The sequence below is a fragment of the Carassius carassius genome, chromosome 38 (assembly GCF_963082965.1).
Source record: "Carassius carassius chromosome 38, fCarCar2.1, whole genome shotgun sequence".
NCBI classification, from domain to species: domain Eukaryota; kingdom Metazoa; phylum Chordata; class Actinopteri; order Cypriniformes; family Cyprinidae; genus Carassius; species Carassius carassius.
In genome coordinates this window covers 3241894-3264748 of record NC_081792.1, presented here as the reverse complement: position 1 = coordinate 3264748, position 22855 = coordinate 3241894, and the positions used below count along the sequence as shown (strand labels likewise).

The window sequence follows — 22855 nt, the reverse complement described above, 5'->3', positions numbered from 1 at the left end:
CTCCGGGCACGCTGTTTACTGCGATCGTCATTTTGTTTGTTAGTTGTTTTTGTTTGTTTGTTGGTTGCGTTGGCTTGTATGTTTGTGAATGTGTTGCTGCGCTGTGGGAACGTGAAGTCAACATGGCAAGATTTATTCATTACATATATCTTGTGTTGCTCATTGTCGGAGTATGTGTACCATGCCAAACTTATTTAGCGGGCATCCAGGCCCAGCATCTTACTACCTACACCCGAGATGCGCTGCTGGCACTCCGACCGTCCCATCTTCCACCTGTGGATTTACCAGCCTGCGTGAGCGCTCGGCCAGGGTGGTCGAGGAAAAGGGGTCGGCGCGGTGGAGCGCGTCAGCGTTTACGATAGAGAGGCAGTAAGCCTCCTCTACCTTCAATGATATTATGCAACGCAAGATCACTTCGAGCTAAAATAGACAAACTTCGGATTAATACCAGAAAATGCTCTGAGTATCGCACCTCAAGTTTAATGGTGATCACGGAAACGTGGTTACACAGGGATAACCAAAACTCTCTGATTGACATCGATGGATTTTCACTTGTCAGGGCAGAGAGGACTGAACAATCCAAAAAAACGAAAGGTGGCGGCATGGCTGTGTATGTAAGTAACAACTGGTGCAAACAGTACACAGTTAGGGAAACACTTTGCTGTCCGGATGTCGAGATTTTGCATTTGACTATGAGACCGTTTTACCTCCCAAGGGAGTTCGGAAGTGTGGCCATGTGCGTTGTGTACATTCCTCCCAGCGGGAATGCAGCTAGGGCCGCAGCTTGCATTGCTGACTGTGTACACCAAGAACTGCAGCGCGCTCCGGGCGCCCCCGTGTTTGTAGTGGGCGACTTCAATCACTGTAAACTTGAATTAGCACTCCCTGGGTTTGAACAATATATCAAGTGCAGCACACGTGAAAACAAGACTATTGACAAATGTTATGGCAATGTTAAAAATGCCTATTTAGCCAAACCAAAAGCCCCATTGGCCAATTTAGACCACAACGTGATTCACTTAATTCCCATCTACAAAACCATGCTGAAACGCAGCAAGCCACAAGTGAAAACAGTCAGTGTGTGGTCTGATGAGGGGATAGAAACACTAAAAGGATGCTTCTTTTGTACAGATTGGAGTGTGTTTCACAACACAGGTATTGATGTTACAACAGAAACAATCACAGACTATATAAATTATTGCACGATTTATTATTATTAATTTTATTAATTTATTTTATTTGATAGGGACAATGCTCATTGATCAACAGACAAGTTACTTGCTGTAAACAAGCCAGAGTTAGCTACAAGTGCTAGTTTCCATCTTTTGTCCCTAGCCAGATCTTAACAGGCACCCTAAAATACAAAAGTCAATAAAGATACACTAAAATACAGTAGCAATGTAATAAATACAGCAGAAATTTTAAAACAATATGGGCATACTCTCAAACAGACAATATGTTGTTCACATCATCAACCCTCAACTTAATTACAGTACAAAGTAGATACAGTATATGAACAAATAATAAAAAAATATACATACATACCCTGTGGTGCCCCCGTGCTGATGGATTTGGGGTCTGAGACTGCCTTGTGTACTTTAACATATTGTGTCCTATTAGTTAAAAAGGAATAATACCGTTCAACAATAAAAGAGCTTACACCCATATTTTTAAGTGTCTCAAGTAAAATACCTGGCTGAATCGTATTGAAGGCCGAACTAAAATCTATAAAAAGTAAGCGTGCGTAGGCCTTCGGGTCCTCCAAGTGCTTAAGGACTAGGTGGGTGATGCTACTTATAGCATCATCTGTACTCCTACCCCGTTTATAGGCAAACTGCCAGGGATATAACTTTTTGTTAACCTCAGTTTTTAAAAGAGACACAATATATTTCTCAAAACACTTCATTACAATGGATGTCAATGCTACTGGTCTAAAATCATTGTTCTCCTTGGGACAGGGTTTCTTTGGTACTGGAATAATAACAGTCTTTTTCCATAGGGCTGGGATGATGTGAGAGTCAAGTGATCGCTGAAAGATAGGGCACCAGGCTGGAACAAGCTCCTCCGCACATGCATTTAGAATGCCGTACTGCAGGTTAAAGAGGTATAAAAACTCATTCATCCCAGCTGCCATTAAGATGCTAAACAGTAGCAAATGACAGTTACCTACTTGTATACTTTTTATCCCCACTGTGTTGTGCAATTATTATTATAAATAAATTTTTGTAATTTTCACGATACAGTGTAATGACGCATGTTTTTTATTGTTTATATTCTGCGTATTTTTTATGTGGTACGTTGTAAGTGTGTGTCGCAGTGACTGTAGCCCAAGACAAATTTCCCCCCTGGGGGACATTAAAGTATATTTTATCTTTATCTTTATCTTATCTACCACTGAGCTATACCCCCACAGCCTCCCTGGATCATCGCCAAACAAAAGATGACAGACTCACTTTTGAATAAAGTTTTTGGATATGACAAGCATGCCAGATACAAAAAAGAACCTCTCGAGAGGATGTGCCACTGAGTTACAATCACATACAGAATCTTTCTATATAGGTATGTTTGCACTTATTCCTAATCTGCCAAATCCATAAGCAGCACTCGGATTTGAACCGAGGACCTCTTGATCTGCACTCAAATGCTCTACCACTGAACTATGCCCCCACATCTTTGCAGAAAAATGCTCTTTCATTAAGCCATACCCCTACAGACTTCTGTGTTTCGAGCCAAAGATTAAGTTAGATCCTACGATTCAACAATATCAAACATTGACTCCTTCACTGTAAACTTAGGTCTTTGGTTACTCCAAATCAGAATCAACAACTCTACAACTCAAACCCTCCAAATAAGACAAGTCCAAAGGAGACACCCAGATTTGAACTGTGGACGACTTGATTACAGACTCACTTTGAAATCATGTTGTTGATTATGTCAAGCAAGCCAGAACCAAAACGTAGACCTATTAATCTGCAGACAAATGCTCTGTCGTTGAGCTATAACCCCGTACTGCATGAGCACAAACCTCAAAAATGAATTTATGTCAAGGATTTGTTTATTCCTAATATGCCATGCCCAAATTAGGCACATGGAATGAACCTGGGACCTTCCTAAAAGGCAGGAAGATATGGTTACACATATTCCTAACATGCCAAATGCAAAGGGGGCACCCAGATTTGAACTGGGGACCTCTTGATCTGCCAGCAAATGCTCTACCACTGAGCTATACCCCCACATACTCCCTGGATCATAGCCTCACACAAGATGACAGACTCACTTTTGAATAAAGTTTTTGGATATGACAAGCATGCCAGATACAAAAAAAGAACCTCTCGAGAGGATGTGCCACTGAGTTACAATCACATACAGAATCTTTCTAAATAGATATGTTTGCACTAATTCCTAATCTGCCAAATCCATAAGCGGCACTCGTATTTGAACCGAGGTTCTCTTGATCTGCACTCAAATGCTCTACCACTGAACTATGCCCCCACATTTTTGCAGAAAAATGCTCTTTCATTAAGCCAAACCCATACAGACTTCTGTGCTTCGAGCCAAAGATTAAGTTAGATCCTTCGATTCAACAATATCAAACATTGACTCCTTGACTGTAAACTCAGGTCCAAAGGGGACACCCAGATTTGAACTGTGGACGAATTGATTACAGACTCACTTTGAAATCATGTCGTTGATTATGTAAAGCAAGCCAGATCCAAAATGTAGACCTATTGATCTGCAGACAAATGCTCTTTTGTTGAGCTATAACCCCGTACTGCATGAGCACAAACCTCAAAAATGAACTTATGTCAAGTATTTGTTTATTCCTAATATGCCAAACTCCAATTAGGCACATGGAATGAACCTGGGACCTCTTAATCTGCAATTAAATGCTGTGCCATTGAGATATAACCCTGTACAGTATGAGCACAAAAAGGCAGGAAGATATGGCTACACATATTCCTAACATTCCAAGTCCAAAGGGGGCATCCGGATTTAAGGCTTAATAATAATAAGCAACATATCTTATATCTGATATAAACTAGGATAATATAATGATGTTAAGTAAACGTCTCGAATGAAGACGATGTTTAAAGCAATATTTTAATACCCAAATTCACAGAAATATTGCTTGGTATGAACAAAGAGACCCACTTACACGAGACCAAAAACTGGGAAAACGAGTCGTATAGGCCCTAAGCGCAAGACCAAACCATTGCAATTAAGATTGGTGAAAACTACGGTAAACAGATTCAAACAGAAAGAGCAAACAAAATCATGGAAACATATCGTTCTGGTTTCAAAGTGTAACGCTATGAAAAACATTGCGGTTTATATCTATTTATATGTGTGTGTGTGTGTAAAGTTCTCTAACTTGCTCTATTCTTTTTTATTCAATCTGTTTTATTTTTATTTATTATATTATTTAAATGCCTATGCTTCGTGTACTGTGTTAACCTAACTGAGACTTGTTATAACACTTATATACCATTGCTCTTTTTGTTGTTTTGATTGCTTCCACCGTCCTCATCTGTAAGTCGCTTTAGATAAAAGCGTCTGCTAAATGAATAAAGGTAAACGTAAATATCTCACCACTCTAACAAATTTTGGGTGTACTTAGCAGGGGCTATTGTGTCTTTAGGGCATATTGTACTTATTGTCATTATGGATATTTGTACGCTTATTTTCATTTCGACATCTTAATGAACACTTACACAATTTGTCTTCGTTTGAGTAGCTAACGTTACTCGACGGTCACATTTAAGTTTTCACCGCTTACACTCACCAAAAACACCTGAAATCTGTAACTCTGTCATAATTAGGTTAGTTAAAAATACAAAAATTTAATGCCTGACACCTTTGTAACTGACTAAAAACCGATGTTTAAGCTAAACAAATGACAGAGGCACTGTGTCTAAAACTGCGAACACAAACATCACTAACTTAAATGAGCAAAATACAATAACCACCAATATGTGTTCACACAGTTAACTTTATTTAGATGATTCAGCATTAACTTAAATGAACAGATGGTAATGATCACCAATATGTGTTCACACAATACATTTATTTAGATGATTCACGGAAATAAAATGACTCTTGAGTTGTTAGAAGAAAGAAAAATGTGTACTGACATAACTGCGAAAATGACTTAAGGGCCCTATGAATCGGTTCATTGAACCAAACTGTCCAAATGAATCATTTTCAGAAGTGAATCGGACTTTGCATCAGTAAAACAGATCACAGAAAAGAGCTTTGCAAAGGTGTATGATGGGTATTGTAGTTCCCTGACCTGAAGATCTACATAGCTTGAATGAGGTATTAGTTAAATGTATTAAGTTGAACCCCTTTGTAAAACAAAATCATATAATACATATAATAACAATAAATAACTGTTAACACATATTTAGACTAAACGACTATATTCAAGAATAATACGATATACTGTACATGTGCTAAAACAGGCTAAAATAGGGTTGGCTATGCTGTAATGGAGCAACCGTTGTTATGTTATCTTGTGAACCATTAGGATGCGTGTGTCCTGAAACCAAATAATTGTCTTTATCTTTAGAAAAAGACAATCGTGTCCTGCTGCTGTGGTCTGAATATCCAGTCTGTCTTCATCAGGAAATGATGAAGACCCATCATCAGACCCCGTTCTGGAGATTGTGTGTATGTTTGTTTATTTTACAGACATATTTCATTATAAAACTAGGTAAGCAGGGCCTTGTAATAATATGGTAAACATGTCATAAGTCGGTCAATCGTGCATCCAGAGTTTATCTTACTACATCTCTATAATAAATTTCTGCAATGGCTATACTTGTCACGGTGCTTTCAAGTCGGGGTCTGGTGGTTGTTTTAAGAGCAAACCCTTGTTTGCCAAACTAGTGTTAAGCGACACTGTCCGCATTTTTAAAGTTAAAGAGGATAATGACAACTTTCACAATCTATTATTGTCAGAATGCATAAGCAGTGTTAGGGTCAACTAGTTACATATAGCTAAATTATATCATTTGATTACAAAAATAAAATGTAATCAGTTACAGTCACAGAAAAAATAATTAAATTGTGGTTAATTATGAAAATGTTACATCTGAATATTTTTTCACACACGTACAGATTTAATTGATATATTTCGTAAACCACCTTAACTAACTCTAACTACTCTATGTATTTAATCTCCAAGCAAATCTGATTTTGTGGTGGTTGTGCTTTAAAATGAAATCACGATCACAATCCTAATTTAAGTGATGAAGGATTTTGAAAAGTCTGATGGTCATTAGTTGTTGAGCACTGTTAACCCCGTCCTGTTTACACGTTTCAAAAGATTAACGGTTGAAAACATTACAAGTCTTAAAACATGTAATCAAATGTTATCAGTTACATTACCTTTTTTAAAGAAATTTATATAGTTGCGCAACCTTTTAGATTTTAAATAGGTTCATTTGTGATCTATAACCTATTGCAAAGTTCATAGTAACTTCCCCAAAACTGTGCGTAAAATAATTCCCCCCAAGGTCTCAGTTACAGCTAAACGTTAAAACAAAAACTTAAGGTCCTTGTCGGCAGTTTTGTGAGGAATGTGTGTGAAAACCGCGTGGTTTGAAAGAAAAATGTTTTAGCTTATATATGTGATTTTACTACAAACTATAAGCAATCTAACTAAGAAACCTAATATTTTTTTATTTATTTTTTATTTTCCAACCAAACCGGTTGTTCGCAGTTAAAAAGTCATAAGAATGTTTATTGTGTTTTGAAAAGAAAGTAAGTTATGATATATAAATAATATATTTTTTATTGTTTAACATCAACCACAATGCGTTTATGTATTTCTTCTGCTTCATGTATGCAACAGTTACCGTACACACATTCAAGAGAAATGCATAAACTCAGTTGTTTTAAACAATCTAAACCAACTAGTCTGTCATTAAAAAACTCTTAAATTTTTTTCTTCACGCATCTATTTTCATCTGTCTCTGGACTCTTGCTAAAAACATTTGAGTGCTGACATGAATCCTACATGAAAGCTAAAAAATTATACTTTTTAAACTATTTTAAAAAACATCATGGTTAACAACACCATTTGGAAAGTGATAAAGGCCATCTAATCTATTGTATAAAGTTCTGTGAGACATTTGTCGCAACAAACACTTTTGGTTTCAAAGAAAACTTATGACAACTCATTTTCAATCTAATATAGGTATTTTCGTGTTTGTGACCTATTTTGTTAGTTTGTTTGTGTATTTATGTACCTGTTTGAGTGTATATTTGTATTTGTTTGGTTACATGTTCATGTTTTCTGTATGTCTACATTTGTATCTGTGTGTGTGTGTGTGTTTGTTTATGATTGTATGGTTGTGTTTGCGTACTTGTTTGCATTCTCAGTACATCTATGTTGAGGTTGAAAGATCTATGGGTTAATAAAAATTATAAATGTAACTGAAACAAAACTAAATTAATTTGAATTAAACTACATTTTTCTATGGTCTGACTTGTTAAAAGATTTCACATCCTTTTGACCAGTAAATGAACTTTCAGCTAACCTTGCGATCATCATAAAGTCATAAAGTCGAAATTGTCATCCCTTTGATCTCGGAATACACAAACAATTTTTTACTTTAGCTGACCAGCAGCACACCATTTACAACACCAGAACCCCGTTTACAGTCTTCGCTGACATGGTCGTAAAAGTTAACACAAAGACACCAGACGCGTTTCTACGCACTACTAGAGATGAAATATTTAGCCTTTCCTGTAATGTTGTAAAAGTTTCTTTGGCAAGAAAAGCCCATCTTGACATATCACATTCATTCCTGTTTAATATTTGTGTTTGCCTAAACGCATGTTTTAATTGATATAGCAATGATATAGCAATGATAGAAGTTAATATTGACAACATAAAAGACGTGTTCAAGGGTTTAGACTACTAAAGTATGTGTGAGTGACTTATTAAAATTAAATAAAACAACACTTTTTCCAACAAGGAATTTTGTTGAGATGAAAAAATTAAATCGTATAGGTAAACCTAATTTTATAGTAAAAACATCGGTCTAATATTAAAACCAGGTAGAATGTTTTCATCGAATGAGAACTGATGTGTTGTTATTAAAAACATGACTTTGTTTAATTCTTTTAACATACATTTAAACCTTTGCGACCAACGTTATTAGGGTGGTTGGGGAAGTGTTAGTGTGTGTTTTTTATTTTTTATTCGATGCTTTAAACATTAAAAACATAAAGACGTACATTACTGGTAGATTTACAAATACGGTCTGAGATTACACTCAATTTTTGTTCACACTCTGTACATCATAAAACAAAATAAATGTAAAATAAATAAAACAACACTTAAGAAAAAATAAAAATATAATGATAAAGAAAATGTAGTGGGGGGTAACAGATTTTCACATTAAGAAACCAAAGTCCTCTAATGAAGAATACAAAAGTCTTGGTTTGGGACTTTTCATGCCTTTTAACGCCCTCAAATACATCACAAATTCCACTTTAAACGCCACTAAACGTGGGGGACTTTTTGAAAAACATACATTTATGAATCTAGAATTTCGTGCCAGAAGTTAATAAGTTAATAAGAAGTTAGTAAGTGTGAGTGGCTTATTAAAATAAAATAAAACATCAAGGTCTTTTGTTTAGATTAAAAATAAAGAGCATAGAATACCAGAAAGTACATCTAATCATCCGTCCGTTTATACTACAGAAATGATTGTCATATTTTTGGCTCTTCAGTGGGGTTGAACACATTAAAGTAGTCATATGTTCAGACTCATTTTCAGTACTATCAAGTTTAAAGAGTGGTGAAGCTTCTACTAGACAAAGCATTTTGTCACACATTTTACAGAGTTTGTTCAGAATACAAGCAACAACAAAGATTTATTTTGTATGGATACCCACAGTTGATGAAAGTAGTGGACCAGATAAAAGTGGACCATTAAAATGTCAGACATCTTATTTAATACTCCAATGAGTAAATTAGAAAATAAAAGGTCTAATTAAAAATAAATAAAAATAAAAAGATATGTGTCAAATTAAATGGGTTGGTTAGAATAAATGCCAGCATTTATATAATATTCAAAGACCGGTTGGAAATGAATGGAGAATTTTTGGGAATAGAAGAGAAGATCTCGCCATAGAATTGGACACATTGCACTTAATCAGTCATTATTTATAAGATGAAATACATGTGTCTGGACTTTGTGTTAAATGTGATATTGTGAAACAGTTGAACCTATTTTAATAAAATGTAAAAAACATGACAACGAAAGATTACAACTTACAGAAGCATTTAATATAGCAATAAATCAGATCTCATTTTAGATTTTGTTAAATAAAGATGTGGCTATAGAAATGTTTCACAGAATAAGCATGGGGGAAGGAAAGTATGTGTGTGTGTGTGTGTGTGTGTGTGTGTTTTATATATATATATATATATATATATATATATATATAACACCCTTTGAAATTAGTTAGTTTCACAAGCCAGTTACAAGCATTTCAAAACCTGTTAGATGTTTTTACAACCGCTTGATGTCTAACTGATATGTAGACGCCTGTAATCACACAGACACCGACACATTTGGGTTTCGGTGCTTGAGATGACCGAGATGACGTCTGGTTTATTTACTAGATAACGCGACACAAGCTTGACAGAAGGAAAGTGTGTGTGTGTTGTGTGTGTTAATTGACATAGCTTGAGAAATTAAGCTTGACAAAAATAAAAAAATATATCGACGGAGATAGTCTAAATTTAGACTAGTCATAGATTAAAGTAATTAACTTAACACATTAAAAACAAATAACGCTTTTTCAACTATGTTTTTTTTTAAGACTAGCCTAAAAGTAAATAAAAATCGTATAGGTCTACATCATTTAACAAGTAAAAATTGACCATATGTTTAAACGGATATAAAGTTTTCACTAATTAAGGACTGATGTCTATTTATTAAAAACTACTTAGTTTAATTATTGTAACGTTTAAATCTATTTAATGCTGCTATCACGCCTCCTGCCCGGCCCTCTCTAGCGCTGGAGGCGTGGTTTTTTTTCCGGAGCATTCCCGAGCCTCATTCTAACTGTTCATTGGTGCCGGGAGGTTGTTTTACGGACGCTTCACAACTCTGCCGGAGGATCTTTTTTTCTTTTTCTTTCGTCTAACAGTCTCGCTTTTTAAAATTGTAGTTAGTGGTAAAGTACTGCATAGATTTGACAAGTATCTTGTCTGATGTAGGCTATTTTCTTTTAGATCCGCGTAAATGCCTAAGTTACCTATTTTTTTTCTTTTGTTTTAACTTTTCACCCGACATGACAAACGCCTACTTTCTTGGTTTATAACATTGCTTTACGTTCGCTTCTTTTTTTTTTTTTTTGAGTCGAGCTAACGTTACCGGAGACGTCATAACACTTTGCTGTGAGATCTTTTTTTCTTTTGTTTAACTCTTGTCAGTAAAATTTTAGTTAGTGGTAAAGTACAACATAGTTTTGACAAGTATCTTGTGCTGGTGTTTTAAAGACGGGGTCTGGTGTATTTTATTTTAGATCCGCGTAATGTCTACCATCTTTTTTCTTTTGTTTTAACTTTTCACCCGACGTGACAAATGCCTACTTTCTTGGTTTGTATCGCTGCTTTACATTCATTTCTTTTTTCAGTTTGAGGTAAGGTACAAATGCTAAAACTCTATTACCTAGTTGTCTTTATTTTCTAACTGGTAACAAAACACCATTTTTAAATTGTAATGCTACAAGCTCTCACATCTTTTTCACGTATTGCTTAACGAAAACATATCTGATAGTTTTGACTCGTTTGGTTGTATCAGATAAATAACCAGTAACCTAGTTTTATTTCATTTGTAACAACTTTAACAACGTTGTTTCCCTTTTCCAACTACGAAAACGATCATTACATTGTTTCCATTGCTGCTATGCGTTTATAACCTTTTTCTTGAAATACACTGTTTATTTAAAACCTTAATAAAATCTTCCCTTACACCATTTTCATGATTTCGCCCCTTTTCAAAGTTTAAAAAAAGCACATAGCTTCCCACAACTTCTCCCCCCTCTGAAATTCCTCCTTGGTTCAAAAGTTCATATTAAGGTCACTGGAGGGTGTACAGGGAGGGGAGGGGGGGGTTGGGGTGTACAAACAGGTGTCCAGAACAGATGGCTTTTATGACCCTCATCAATCAAATTTTTGGAGACAAGGTGCACATTACCCTCTCTGATGTGCCACTGAGTTACAATCAAATACAGAATCTTTATATATAGATATGTTTGCACTTATTCCTAATCTGCCAAATCCAAAAAGCGGCACTCGGATTTGAACCGTGGACCTCTTGATCTGCACTCAAATGCTCTACCACTGAACTATGCCCCCACATCTTTGCAGAAAAATGCTCTTTCATTAAGCTATACCCCTACAGACTTCTGTGCTTCGAGCCAAAGATTAAGTTAGATCCTACGATTCAACAATATCAAACATTGACTCCTTCACTGTAAACTCAGGTCTTGGGTTACTCCAAATCAGAATCAGCAACTCTACAACTCAAACCCTCCAAATAAGACAAGTCCAAAGGGGACACCCAGATTTGAACTGTGGACGACTTGATTACAGACTCACTTTGAAATCATGTCGTTGATTATGTCAAGCAAGAAAGATCCAAAACGTATACCTATTGATCTGCAGACAAATGCTCTGTCGTTGAGCTATAACCCCGTACTGCATGAGCACAAACCTCAAAAATGAATTTATGTCAATGATTTGTTTATTCCTAATATGCCAAGCCCAAATTAGGTACATGGAAGGAACCTGGGACCTTCCTAAAAGGCAGGAAGATATGGCTACACATATTCCTAACATGCCAAATGCAAAGGGGGCACCCAGATTTGAACCGGGGACCTCTTGATCTGCAGTCAAATGCTCTACCACTGAGCTATACCCCCACAGACTCCCTGGATCATAGCCTCACACAAGATGACAGACTCACTTTTGAATAAAGTTTTTGGATATGACAAGCATGCCAAATACAAAAAAGAACCTCTCGAGAGGATGTGCCACTTAGTTACAATCACATACAGAATCTTTCTATATAGATATGTTTGCACTTATTCCTAATCTGCCAAATCCACAAGGGGCACCCGGATTTGAAACGGGAACCTCTTGATCTGCAGTCAAATGCTCTACCACCGAACTATACTCCCACATCTTTGCAGAAAAATGCTCTTTCATTAAGCCATACCCCAGACATGGGGACTTGTGACTTGGTGACTTGGACTCGAGTCGACTCGAGTCGCTATTTTTATGACTTGTGACTTGACTTGACAAAAAATAAAATACTTGAGACTTGACTCGGACTTGGAAGTTAAAGACTCGGGACTTGACTTGACTTGAGACACGATGACTTGAATGACTTGAGTGTTAATCACATTATGTTTTCAGTTTGAATATAAAATATATAAAAAATTTTTTTTTTTTAATAAAATTGATTACTCAGCTGGAGCGCAGGCTGAGAATCGCGTTGTCATGACTGGACCAGGACACTATCATCAGTCATGCCCTCTCTACCTTACGCAGACCACGCCCACTTAGATCAGATATCACATCACATCACATCAACATCTCAGCTTGAGGGGTACCGAGGGTCATCGCTTTTGTCGTAAATAATTTGCGCCTAAAAATGCGTGGAAATCGCTAGTTGCGCCGCTTTCTCCTTGTTTCCAAAGCGCTCGGGCAGTTGCGCCCCTGAGGCGTCGAGCGTGTCTCACCGCGTGCGCGTCACGACCGCGTTGCTTCCATTATGAGCGCATACCGGTGGCGCATACATGGTGGGATAGGCCACATCGTGCTCGGCTTGCAGACAAGACTCTCGAATCTTATATTTTGCAAGTGCAATACCTTGTAATAGAGGTAATGACTTACGGATGTACTCTGAGAGAGAGATTTTGTGTGTGTGTGTGTGTGTGTGTGTGTGTGTGTGTGTGAGAGAGAGAGAGAGAGAGAGAGACACACTCGTGCTTCACCTGATGAAGGAAACCCAAACTGAGTCTGACTCCAATCACAACCCCAACATTCAGAAACTAATTGACAAAAATCTGAAGTATAATTATGATGAAAAATGAAAAAATGAATTTGAGCTCCAAACCAAACTCCAGTGTTATTCGGCCCTAAACAGAACCACAAAACTGGCAAATTACTTATCACTAAAGCAATTAAAAGAAAGACAAATCCTTTCAAAATATCGACTCCGTGATCATGATTTGGAAATAGAGATTGGTAGACATAAAAGATCCTGGCTACCGAGAGAAGAGAGACTGTGCAAACACTGTGAGCTGAATCAAACAGAGGATGAGAAACACTTCCTTCTTGTCTGTCCCAAATACAGCACTACAAGAGAAACATTCTTCCCACAGTTTGAAGCTTTGAATCCTTCATTCTTGTCTCTAAATGACTCGGAGAAACTACTCTATATACTTGGAGAGAATGAGACGGCAGTCACAATAGCTGCTAAATATTTATACACCATACACACCATACGAAAGGGATAATTTATTATATTCAACTGTTTTATTTGATATTCTTAATTGTATATAATTACTATTATTAATATTAGAAATATCTGCTGCTGCTATTTTTATTGTATTTTATTGTAATCATATTTTATTCTGTATCTAAATGCTAAATTTGGCAATACTGTAACTCAAATGTCATGCCAATAAAGCAACTTAAACTTGAACTTGAGAGAGAGAGAGAGAGAGAGAGAGAGAGAGAGAGAGAGAGAGGAGAAATGTAAGAAAGTTTAATGTTGTATGTAAACTGTGTTTGAGGGGAAGTTGTGGCCTAATGGTTAGAGAGTCGGACTTGCAATCGAAGGGTTGTGAGTTTGAGTCTCGGGCTGGCAGGAATTGTGGGTGCGTGCATGTAAAGTTCTCTCTCCACCTTCAATACCATGACTTAGGTGCCCTTGAGCAAGGCATTGAACCCCCAACTGCTCCCCGGGCGCTGCAGCATAAATGGCTGCCCACTGCTCTGGGTGTGTGTTCACAGTGTGTGTGTGTGTGTTCACTGCTCTGTGTGTGTGCACTTCGGATGGGTTAAATGCAGAGCACGAATTCTGAGTATGGGTCACCATCCTTGGCTGAATGTCATGTCATGTCACGTTGTTTGAGAGAGAGAGAGAGGGGGGTGTTCAGAGAGGAGTCCGTTGGATGTTTAGCTGTTATTTGTTTTATGGACTCAATGTTGAAAATGTAAAACATTTCTGTTGGCAGAAGTGAAAAATAAATAATTTTATGAAGTTACAATTTTGTTTGATTACATGATGTATTTTACTGAACATGAGTATTTACAATGCAAATCCAAATTATTTTAATTTACTGTTACTTATATCTTGTCTTTTAACTTTATTAAGATCACATTCTGCAGGTAAAATTACAATAATAAGGTGACTTGACTTGACTTACTACAGGACTTGACTTGACTTGACTTGACTTGACATAACTTGTGACTTGACTTGACTTGCCCAAGAAAAAAATACTTGGGACTTACTTGAGACTTGAAGGTTAAGACTTGAGACTTACTTGAGACTTGCACATGTGTGACTTGGTCCCATCTCTGCAGAAAAATGCTCTTTCATTGAGCCAAAGATTAAGTTAGATCCTACGATTCAACAATATCAAACATTGACTGCTTCACTGTAAACTCAGGTATTTGGTTACTCCAAATCTGAATCAACAACTCTACAATTCAAAACCTCCAAATAAGACAAGTCCAAAGGGGACACCCAGATTTGAACTGTGGTCGACTTGATTACAGACTCACTTTGAAATCATGTCGTTGATTATGTCAAGAAAGCCAGATCCAAAATGTAGACCTATTGATCTGCAGACAAATGCTCTGTTGTTAAGCTATAACCCAGTACTGCATGAGCACAAACCTCAAAAATGAACTTATGTCAAGGATTTGTTTATTCCTAATATGCCAAGCCCAAATTAGGCACATGGAATGAACCTGGGACCTCTTGATCTGCAATAAAACGCCGTGCCATTGAGATTTAAGAGCACAAAAAGGCAGGAAGATATGGCTACACATTTTCCTAACATGTCAAATCCAAAGGGGGCACCCGGATGTGAACCGAGGACCTCTTGATCTGCAGTCAAATGCTCTACCACTGAGCTATACCTCCACAGACTCCCTGGATAATAGCCTCACACAAGATGACAGATTCACTTTTGAATAAAGTTTATGGATATGACAAGCATGCCAAATACAAAAAGATCATCTCAAGAGGATGCACCACTGAGTTACAATCACATAGAATCTTTCTATGTAGATATGTTTGCAATTATTCCTAAACTGCCAAATCCACAAGGGGCACCCGGATTTGAACCGGGGACCTCTTGATCTGCAGTCGAATGCTCTACCACTGAACTATAGCCCCACATCTATGCAGAAAAATGCTCTTTCATTGAGCCATACCCCCACAGACTTCTGTGCTTAGAGCCAAAGATTAAGTTAGATCCTACGATTCAACAATATCAAACATTGACTGCTTCACTGTAAACTCAGGTATTTGGTTACTCCAAATCTGAATCAACAACTCTACAATTCAAAACCTCCAAATAAGACAAGTCCAAAGGGGACACCCAGATTTGAACTGTGGTAGACTTGATTACAGACTCACTTTGAAATCATGTCGTTGATTATGTCAAGCAAGCCAGATCCAAAATGTAGAACTATTGATCTGCAGACAAATGCTCTGTCGTTGAGCTATAACCCCGTACTGCATGAGCACAAACCTCAAAAGTGAATTCATGTCAAGGATTTGTTTATTCCTAGTAGGGCCAGACAAATTAGGCACATGGAATGAACCTGGGACCACTTGATCTGCAGTCAAATGCTCTACCACTGAGCTATACCCCCACAGACTCCCTGGATCATAGCCTCACACAAGATGACAGACTCACTTTTGAATAAAGTTTTTGGATATGACAAGCATGCCAGATACAAAAAAGAACCTCTCGAAAAGATGTGCCATTGAGTTACAATCACATACAGAATCTTTCTATATAGATATGTTTGCACTTATTACTAATCTGCCAAATCCATAAGCGGCACTCAGATTTGAACCGAGGACCTCTTGATCTGCACTCAAATGCTCTACCACTGAACTATACCCCCACATCTTTGCAGAAAAATGCTCTTTCATTGAGCCATACCCCCACAGACTTCTGTGCTTAGAGCAAGATTAAGTTAGATCCTACGATTCAACAATATCAAACATTGACTGCTTCACTGTAAACTCAGGTCTTTGGTTACTCCAAATCCGAATCAACAACTCTACAACTCAAAACCTCCAAATAAGACAAGTGCAAAGGGGACACCCAGATTTGAACTGTGGACGACTTGATTACAGACTCACTTTGAAATCATGTCATTGATTATGTCAAGCAAGCCAGATCAAAATAGTAGACCTATTGACTTGCAGACAAATGCTCTGTCGTTGAGCTATAACCCGTACTGCATGAGCACAAACCACAAAAATGCCAAACTGCAATTAGGCACATGAAATGAACCTGGGACCTTTTAATCTGCAATCAAACGCCTTGCCATTGAGATATAACCCTGTACAGTATGAGCACAAAAAGGCAGGAAGATATGGCTACACATATACCTAACATTCCAAATCCAAAGGGGACACCCGGATTTGAACCGGGGACCTCTTGATCTGCAGTCAAATGGATTTGTTTATTCCTAATATGCCAAGCCCAAATTAGGCACATGGAATGAACCTGGGACCTCTTGATCTGCAATAAAACGCCGTGCCATTGAGATTTAAGAGCACAAAAAGGCAGGAAGATATGGCTACACATTTTCCTAACATGCCAAATCCAAAGGGGGCACCCGGATTTGAACCGGGGACCTCTTGATCTGCAGTCAAAATTTTTTTTTTGTTTGTTTTTTTTTAAGAAATTTCAATCAATAAAATACAATAGATTAAACACAAACAATAGAAAATACAGAACATTGTACATTACATATCTCTACATTACACATCTTTCCTTTACATAGATAATTTAAAAATCTCCTTCACTTCCTGGCAGCTTCCACATTAAATCATTTAAAACACAATAAACTTTTGGGGTAAAAACATCATAAAAAGAGTCTAACATATTTACACCTTTAAAGTACACATACAGTCTTTCAATATATAATTCTGTTTTTCTTTTAAACACCCTCCAAACATCCAACACAATTCTTTCCTTTTTAGCCACAGTTCTTCTGTCCCATATTGCACTTTTCATTAGCATTACACACAGATTAATGAAACTTTTGTTTTGACACTTTTTTTCCCAACCAAACATCACAACTCTGTTTAATTCCATTACATTTTCATCCCACTCCTCAGTCACATCTTTAATTAAACATTTACATTTCCTTAAAAAGTCCTCTAGCTCTCTACAATGTAAAAACATATGTAAAATCCCCTCTTCCTCTTCCTGGCACACTTTACACAGAGCATTTTCTTCCATTCCTATTTCATTTAAAATAACATCAGTAAAAACCACTTTATGCCTTATAAAATACTCCAAACATTCCAATTTTGTTTCCACACATTTCCCCGTCATGTTTCTCCATATACACTCTTTTTTTAAATCTTTGAATTTCTGCACCCAGTAACCATTTGCCATCGGCTCTTTAAAAACATCATCTCTAAAAGCACAATAAATCATTTTCACAGTACATTCCTTAAAATCATACAGTTTTTCCCCTAATTTCACATGAATACATTTCTCTTTTGGCTCTCCTTCCATACTTTCTATTCTTTTTATCCACTCTTTAGGTATTGCATTTTTAATGATTTCATATTTATTTTTATTACTTGTTCACTGTAACCCTCTTTTGCCTCCTCCATTGCATCTACAATAAATTGTGTAGGTAAAAACCCTTCTTTAAATTCATACAAAACATCTCTCACTCTTGTTATCCCCACTTCCATCCATTTCTTTAAAAAAATTCCTTTGTTTTGTTTTAAAATGTTTTGGTTTAAAAACAGAGGTTGATTTAAAATATTTTCTCTCCCATGTGGATCATACTCAAGTCTATCTAAAAATTTTCCCCAGGCACTAAACATTTCCCTATAAAACTCTGGTAAGCACTCTGTCATCCAATTCTTTGTTTTCATCCATAAAATCCCATCCCACCATGTTAAAATCCCCACATTTGTTTAAAAAATATTCCATTGTCTTTTTCCATGCAGTTTTGTGACCATCATCTAGATATTTTTTTACTATTTTAATTCTTAAGCTATTTTTCTCTGTTCAACATTAATCCCATCCCTCCTTTCCCTACTTCTCCTATTAATGCCCCAAAAATGCAATATATGACTTGCACATTCTGCGTGTCTGTGGAAATCAGGCGCGGACTGGACACCGGGAGAACCGGGACAATTCCCGGTGGCCTGGCAGCCGATTTGGCCCACTATTTAATATCATTATTGTATAATTGCCTGCCGAATGTACTAAAGTGATCCTTTGTGAATCCGCCATTTGATAATTAAATCTCTAATAAGTCATGAATTGTTAGTCATGACTCGCGCGCTCTCCGTGCCTCCGCCAAACGGTTTGGATCAGACTCAGAGTAATCAATGCGAGAGAGAGAGAGAGAGAGAGAGAGAGAGAGAATACAGTGGACTGCTGGAGCAGAGAAGCAGAACTCCTGTTCAGGGTTTCAGGTCAGTTTCATCTGTAAAGATGCTTTTTTGTCTTTGTTTTTTTTATTTATTTAATCAAGCAGCAGCACGTTGCTCATCAGTCATCACTCAAAATACTATATAAAGGACATCATTATTATCTGTTGTAATGTTACAGTAGTAATTTAGCTGAAAAAAATTCTGATTTTTTTTATAGGTTTAGGGGGAGCTACGACAGACAACAACACAACCCTTACGAAAATTAACATTTTAATATTTAACTATAAATCCAGAGAAAATGGTTACTATTGTTTAACTCTGATAACCAAAAATGTAAAATTATTTTACAAATGTATTTATTTAAAAATAAATACAAATCCATTTGCAAAAAAAAAAAGGTTATTTTACTTTTATATAGGCTAATAAAAGCATGTTAAACTTTTGTAAGGAAAAAACATGACTCGTGTACAGTATTAGGATTTTTCTATAAAGATATTGTAGTATTGTAGAGTATTGTATTGTAAAGATTAGTTTTGTTCAATCTTGAGTATTAAAGTCACGAGAGAGATGGATAACAGGGCAAAATTAAGAGACTGAAGAGAAAAATGGAAATGAAGGTGCAGTTCAGGAGAGAACTTTTAATTATTTAGCATGTCCCCAAATTAAAGATTTAAACCTTTTTTTATGTCAGGTCCAAACAAAAAATAGTTTTGTCCATGAACAGGTTTGTATGAGTTTGAATTTTCCAGTCTGAATTTTTTCCCAGTCCGCCCCTCCTGTAAATGAATGGCAAAGACATGTTTTCATTTACTACACATAGGTCTACTGAAGCTCGCAGTGTTTTCAACCTCTGCCGCCTCAATATTCCTCATAATTCCTAAAACTGCTCTGTGTCACTTCATGTGCATTTTACTTATTTTAGGAAAACTATCATCATATACAAAGAGACAGCAGTTTAAAAAAAACACCAATATTTCAGGAGTTTATTACACAGAATACGTCACATGCTTATTAGATAACTGTATTTAAGTTGATGTATATGCTTTTACTTGTAATCTGTAACCTATTACATTTCCAAAGTAACCTTCCCAACACTGACTATATGCAATTCTTGACGGTTTACTATTCCATAAAAAATCTAAAAAACATTTTTTCAACCTTTTCTCCACCCACATTGGCATAGCAGTCACATATAAAACATACCACAGCTTTGACACCATTAACACATTTAATATTAAAACCTTCCCTTTTAAACTTAATGTCCTCAATTTCCAAAAATGTAACCTTCTTTCAATACCTCCTACTATTTCTTCCCACATTTTTTCTTTAACATTCCTTTCTTCTTTTCCCATTAGAACACCTAAAATCCTTATTTCTTTTGTTTCTTTAAAATGAAATTACTCTGTTAAAACAGTCACTCCTCCAAATCTCATATATATAGTTTTTTCTTCATTTATCTTACCTCCTGATCCCCTACAAAACATCTGTACTACTTCCATTACTTTATTAACACTCTCTATATCTTTAACTATTATTGTCGTATCATCTGCATATTGAAATATTTTTTCATTTCCCCCACTTCCTTCAATGTTTATCCCTCTTATGTCTTCGTCTATTTTAATAGCTAATCCCAATGGTTCTGCAACTAAAGAATATAAAAGCGCTGATAATGGACATCCTTGTCTTATAGATTTAGTAATTTTAAAACAATCATTTAAAAAACCATTACACTGTATTCTTGTTATTGCTCCCTAATATAAAATTGTAATCCACTTGATAAAATTTTCCCCAAACCCGTACCTTCTTAAAATTCCAAATAAATATTCATGCTCCACTCTATCAAAAGCCTTTTCGAAATCCAAACTAATAACATATCCTTTTTTGTTTTTTTCTTTCATATATCTTATCCCATCTATTATACTTAAAGTTGTGTCCGCTATATCTTTCCCTTTAACTCCATACACTTGATTTGTTTCAATGATGGTTGGCATTACCTCTTTCAATCTGTTGGCTAAAACTTTTGTTAAAATTTTCAGATCTGTATTCAACATTGTAATTGGTCTATAATTTTTTAAGTCTACTTTATCTCCTTTTCTTTTATATATCAACTTTAATAATCCCATCCCCATTCTCTGATTCATTTCCTCTTTTTTAAAGATCTCTTCATATACTTCTTTTAAAATACTGGTTAAAAAATCTTTAAAAACAATATAAAATTCACTCCCCAAACCATCTATACCTGGACTTTTATTTTTGTTTAATTCACTTATTGTTCTTTTTATCTCTTCTTCTCTTATCTCTTCATCACACTCTTTTTGTCTACTTCTCCTACTGTTGTTTTTATTTGCTTAAGTAACTCCAATTTCTCTTCTTCCTTCAACCCCTCAGTACTAAACAGGTTCTCATAATATGCTTTTACTTCTTTTAATATTTCCTCATTTGTTTCCACCACTACACTATTTTTTCCTCTTATTTCTTTAATCATTCCAGCTTTCCCTCTTATTTTTTCTAGATCAAAGAAAAACTTTGTACATTTTTCTCCCTCCAAAGTATATTTAGCTTTACTTATTAGTCTTGCGCCTTCATATTTTTTCTCTTCCATTTCTTTCAATATTCCCTCCAGTTCTTTTATTTTTTGTATATCTTTCCCATTCTCATTTAATTCCTTTTCCAATTTTTCTCTTATTTCTCTCTCCTTCTTCCTCTTACATATCTGTATTAATTTGCAATACTTTATTGTGAATTTTTTAACTAAATATTTAACATTTTCCCACCATATCCTTTTATCGTCACTGTACATTTCATTCTCCTTTTCTTTTTCAATAATTTCTTTAATACTTAAAACATACTCCTCATTCTTCAAAACCTCTACATTTAAAACCCATACACCCGGCCTTCTTTTCACTGAACTCCAGTCTACTTGCAAAAAAATTGGTTTATGGTCACTTAAGCTTGATTCTTCATATTTAATGTTACCGATAAATCCTTCAATGTGCCTTGTACACAAAATAAAATCAATCCTTGTCTTACACATAAAATTCCCTACTAATTGCCTCCTTGAATATTCTTTCTTTTTTTCATTTCTTTCTCTCCATACATCAATCATATTATTTTCTTCCATTAATAATTTCAGTTCTTTTCTTCCTTTATCATTTTTAAAAACCATTCCCTCACCCATTTCTAATTTACTGAAAACGGTATTAAAATCACCCATCATAATAACTTCTTTATGCTTTTTTAAAAAATCTCGTAATACATTAAAATATTCCTTCTTTTCATTCTCTACAGTCGGTGCATGAATATTAACTACAATAACTTTTTTCTCCTCATACTCCATTTAAACCGCAATGATACCCCACAGTGATACATTTTACATGATACCCCACAGTTTTCTTTTATTAAAATCGCAACTCCTCTTCTAAGCCTCCCATCACCATTGTTATATAAAATCTCTCCGCTCCACCTTTTCCTTATTTCAGTCATGTACTCTTCCCTCCAGTTAGTTTCTTGTAATAAAATCACATCCTCTCCTTTACACATTTCTTTCACCTTTTCAAATTTACCCATGTCCATCAATCCCCTTGCATTAAAAGTAACACAAATTAAAACCATTAAAATAAATAAAAATAAATACATAAAAACCATTATTTTCCATCTTCTCCCTCCAGCCCTCTTAACACTTCATATCGGTAAACTCACTTTTATCACTGTAAACTCAGGTCTTTGGTTACTCCAAATCCGAATCAACGACTCTACAACTCAAAACCTCCAAATAAGACAAGTCCAAAGGAGACACCCAGATTTGAACTGTGGACGACTTGATTACAGACTCACGTTGAAATCATGTCGTTGATTATGTCAAGCAAGCCAGATCCAAAACGTAGACCTATTGATCTGCAGACAAATGCTCTGTCGTTGAGCTATAACCCTGTACTGCACGAGCACAAACCTCAAAAATGAATTTCTGTCAAGGATTTGTTTATTCCTAATATGCCAAGCCCAAATTAGGCACATGGAATGAACCTGGGACCTTCCTAAAAGGCAGGAAGATATGGCTACACATATTCCTAACATGCCAAATGCAAAGGGGGCACCCAGATTTGAACCGGGGACCTCTTGATCTGCAATAAAACGCCGTGCCATTGAGATATAACCTC

General features: G+C 36.0%; 5 non-coding genes across 5 annotated transcripts; all 5 read right to left on the bottom strand.

The window, feature by feature from the left end:
• Window positions 1-2595: 2595 nt before the first annotated feature.
• On the bottom strand, window positions 2596-2667 carry trnac-gca (transfer RNA cysteine (anticodon GCA)). Its single transcript has one exon. It is a non-coding gene; the product is annotated as a tRNA-Cys (tRNA).
• Window positions 2668-3161: 494 nt separating this feature from the next.
• Window positions 3162-3233, bottom strand: trnac-gca (transfer RNA cysteine (anticodon GCA)). The gene has a single exon. It is a non-coding gene; the product is annotated as a tRNA-Cys (tRNA).
• Window positions 3234-11880: 8647 nt separating this feature from the next.
• trnac-gca (transfer RNA cysteine (anticodon GCA)) lies at window positions 11881-11952 on the bottom strand. Its single transcript has one exon. It is a non-coding gene; the product is annotated as a tRNA-Cys (tRNA).
• Window positions 11953-15119: 3167 nt separating this feature from the next.
• trnac-gca (transfer RNA cysteine (anticodon GCA)) lies at window positions 15120-15191 on the bottom strand. The gene has a single exon. It is a non-coding gene; the product is annotated as a tRNA-Cys (tRNA).
• Window positions 15192-15375: 184 nt separating this feature from the next.
• Window positions 15376-15446, bottom strand: trnac-gca (transfer RNA cysteine (anticodon GCA)). Its single transcript has one exon. It is a non-coding gene; the product is annotated as a tRNA-Cys (tRNA).
• Window positions 15447-22855: the final 7409 nt, after the last annotated feature.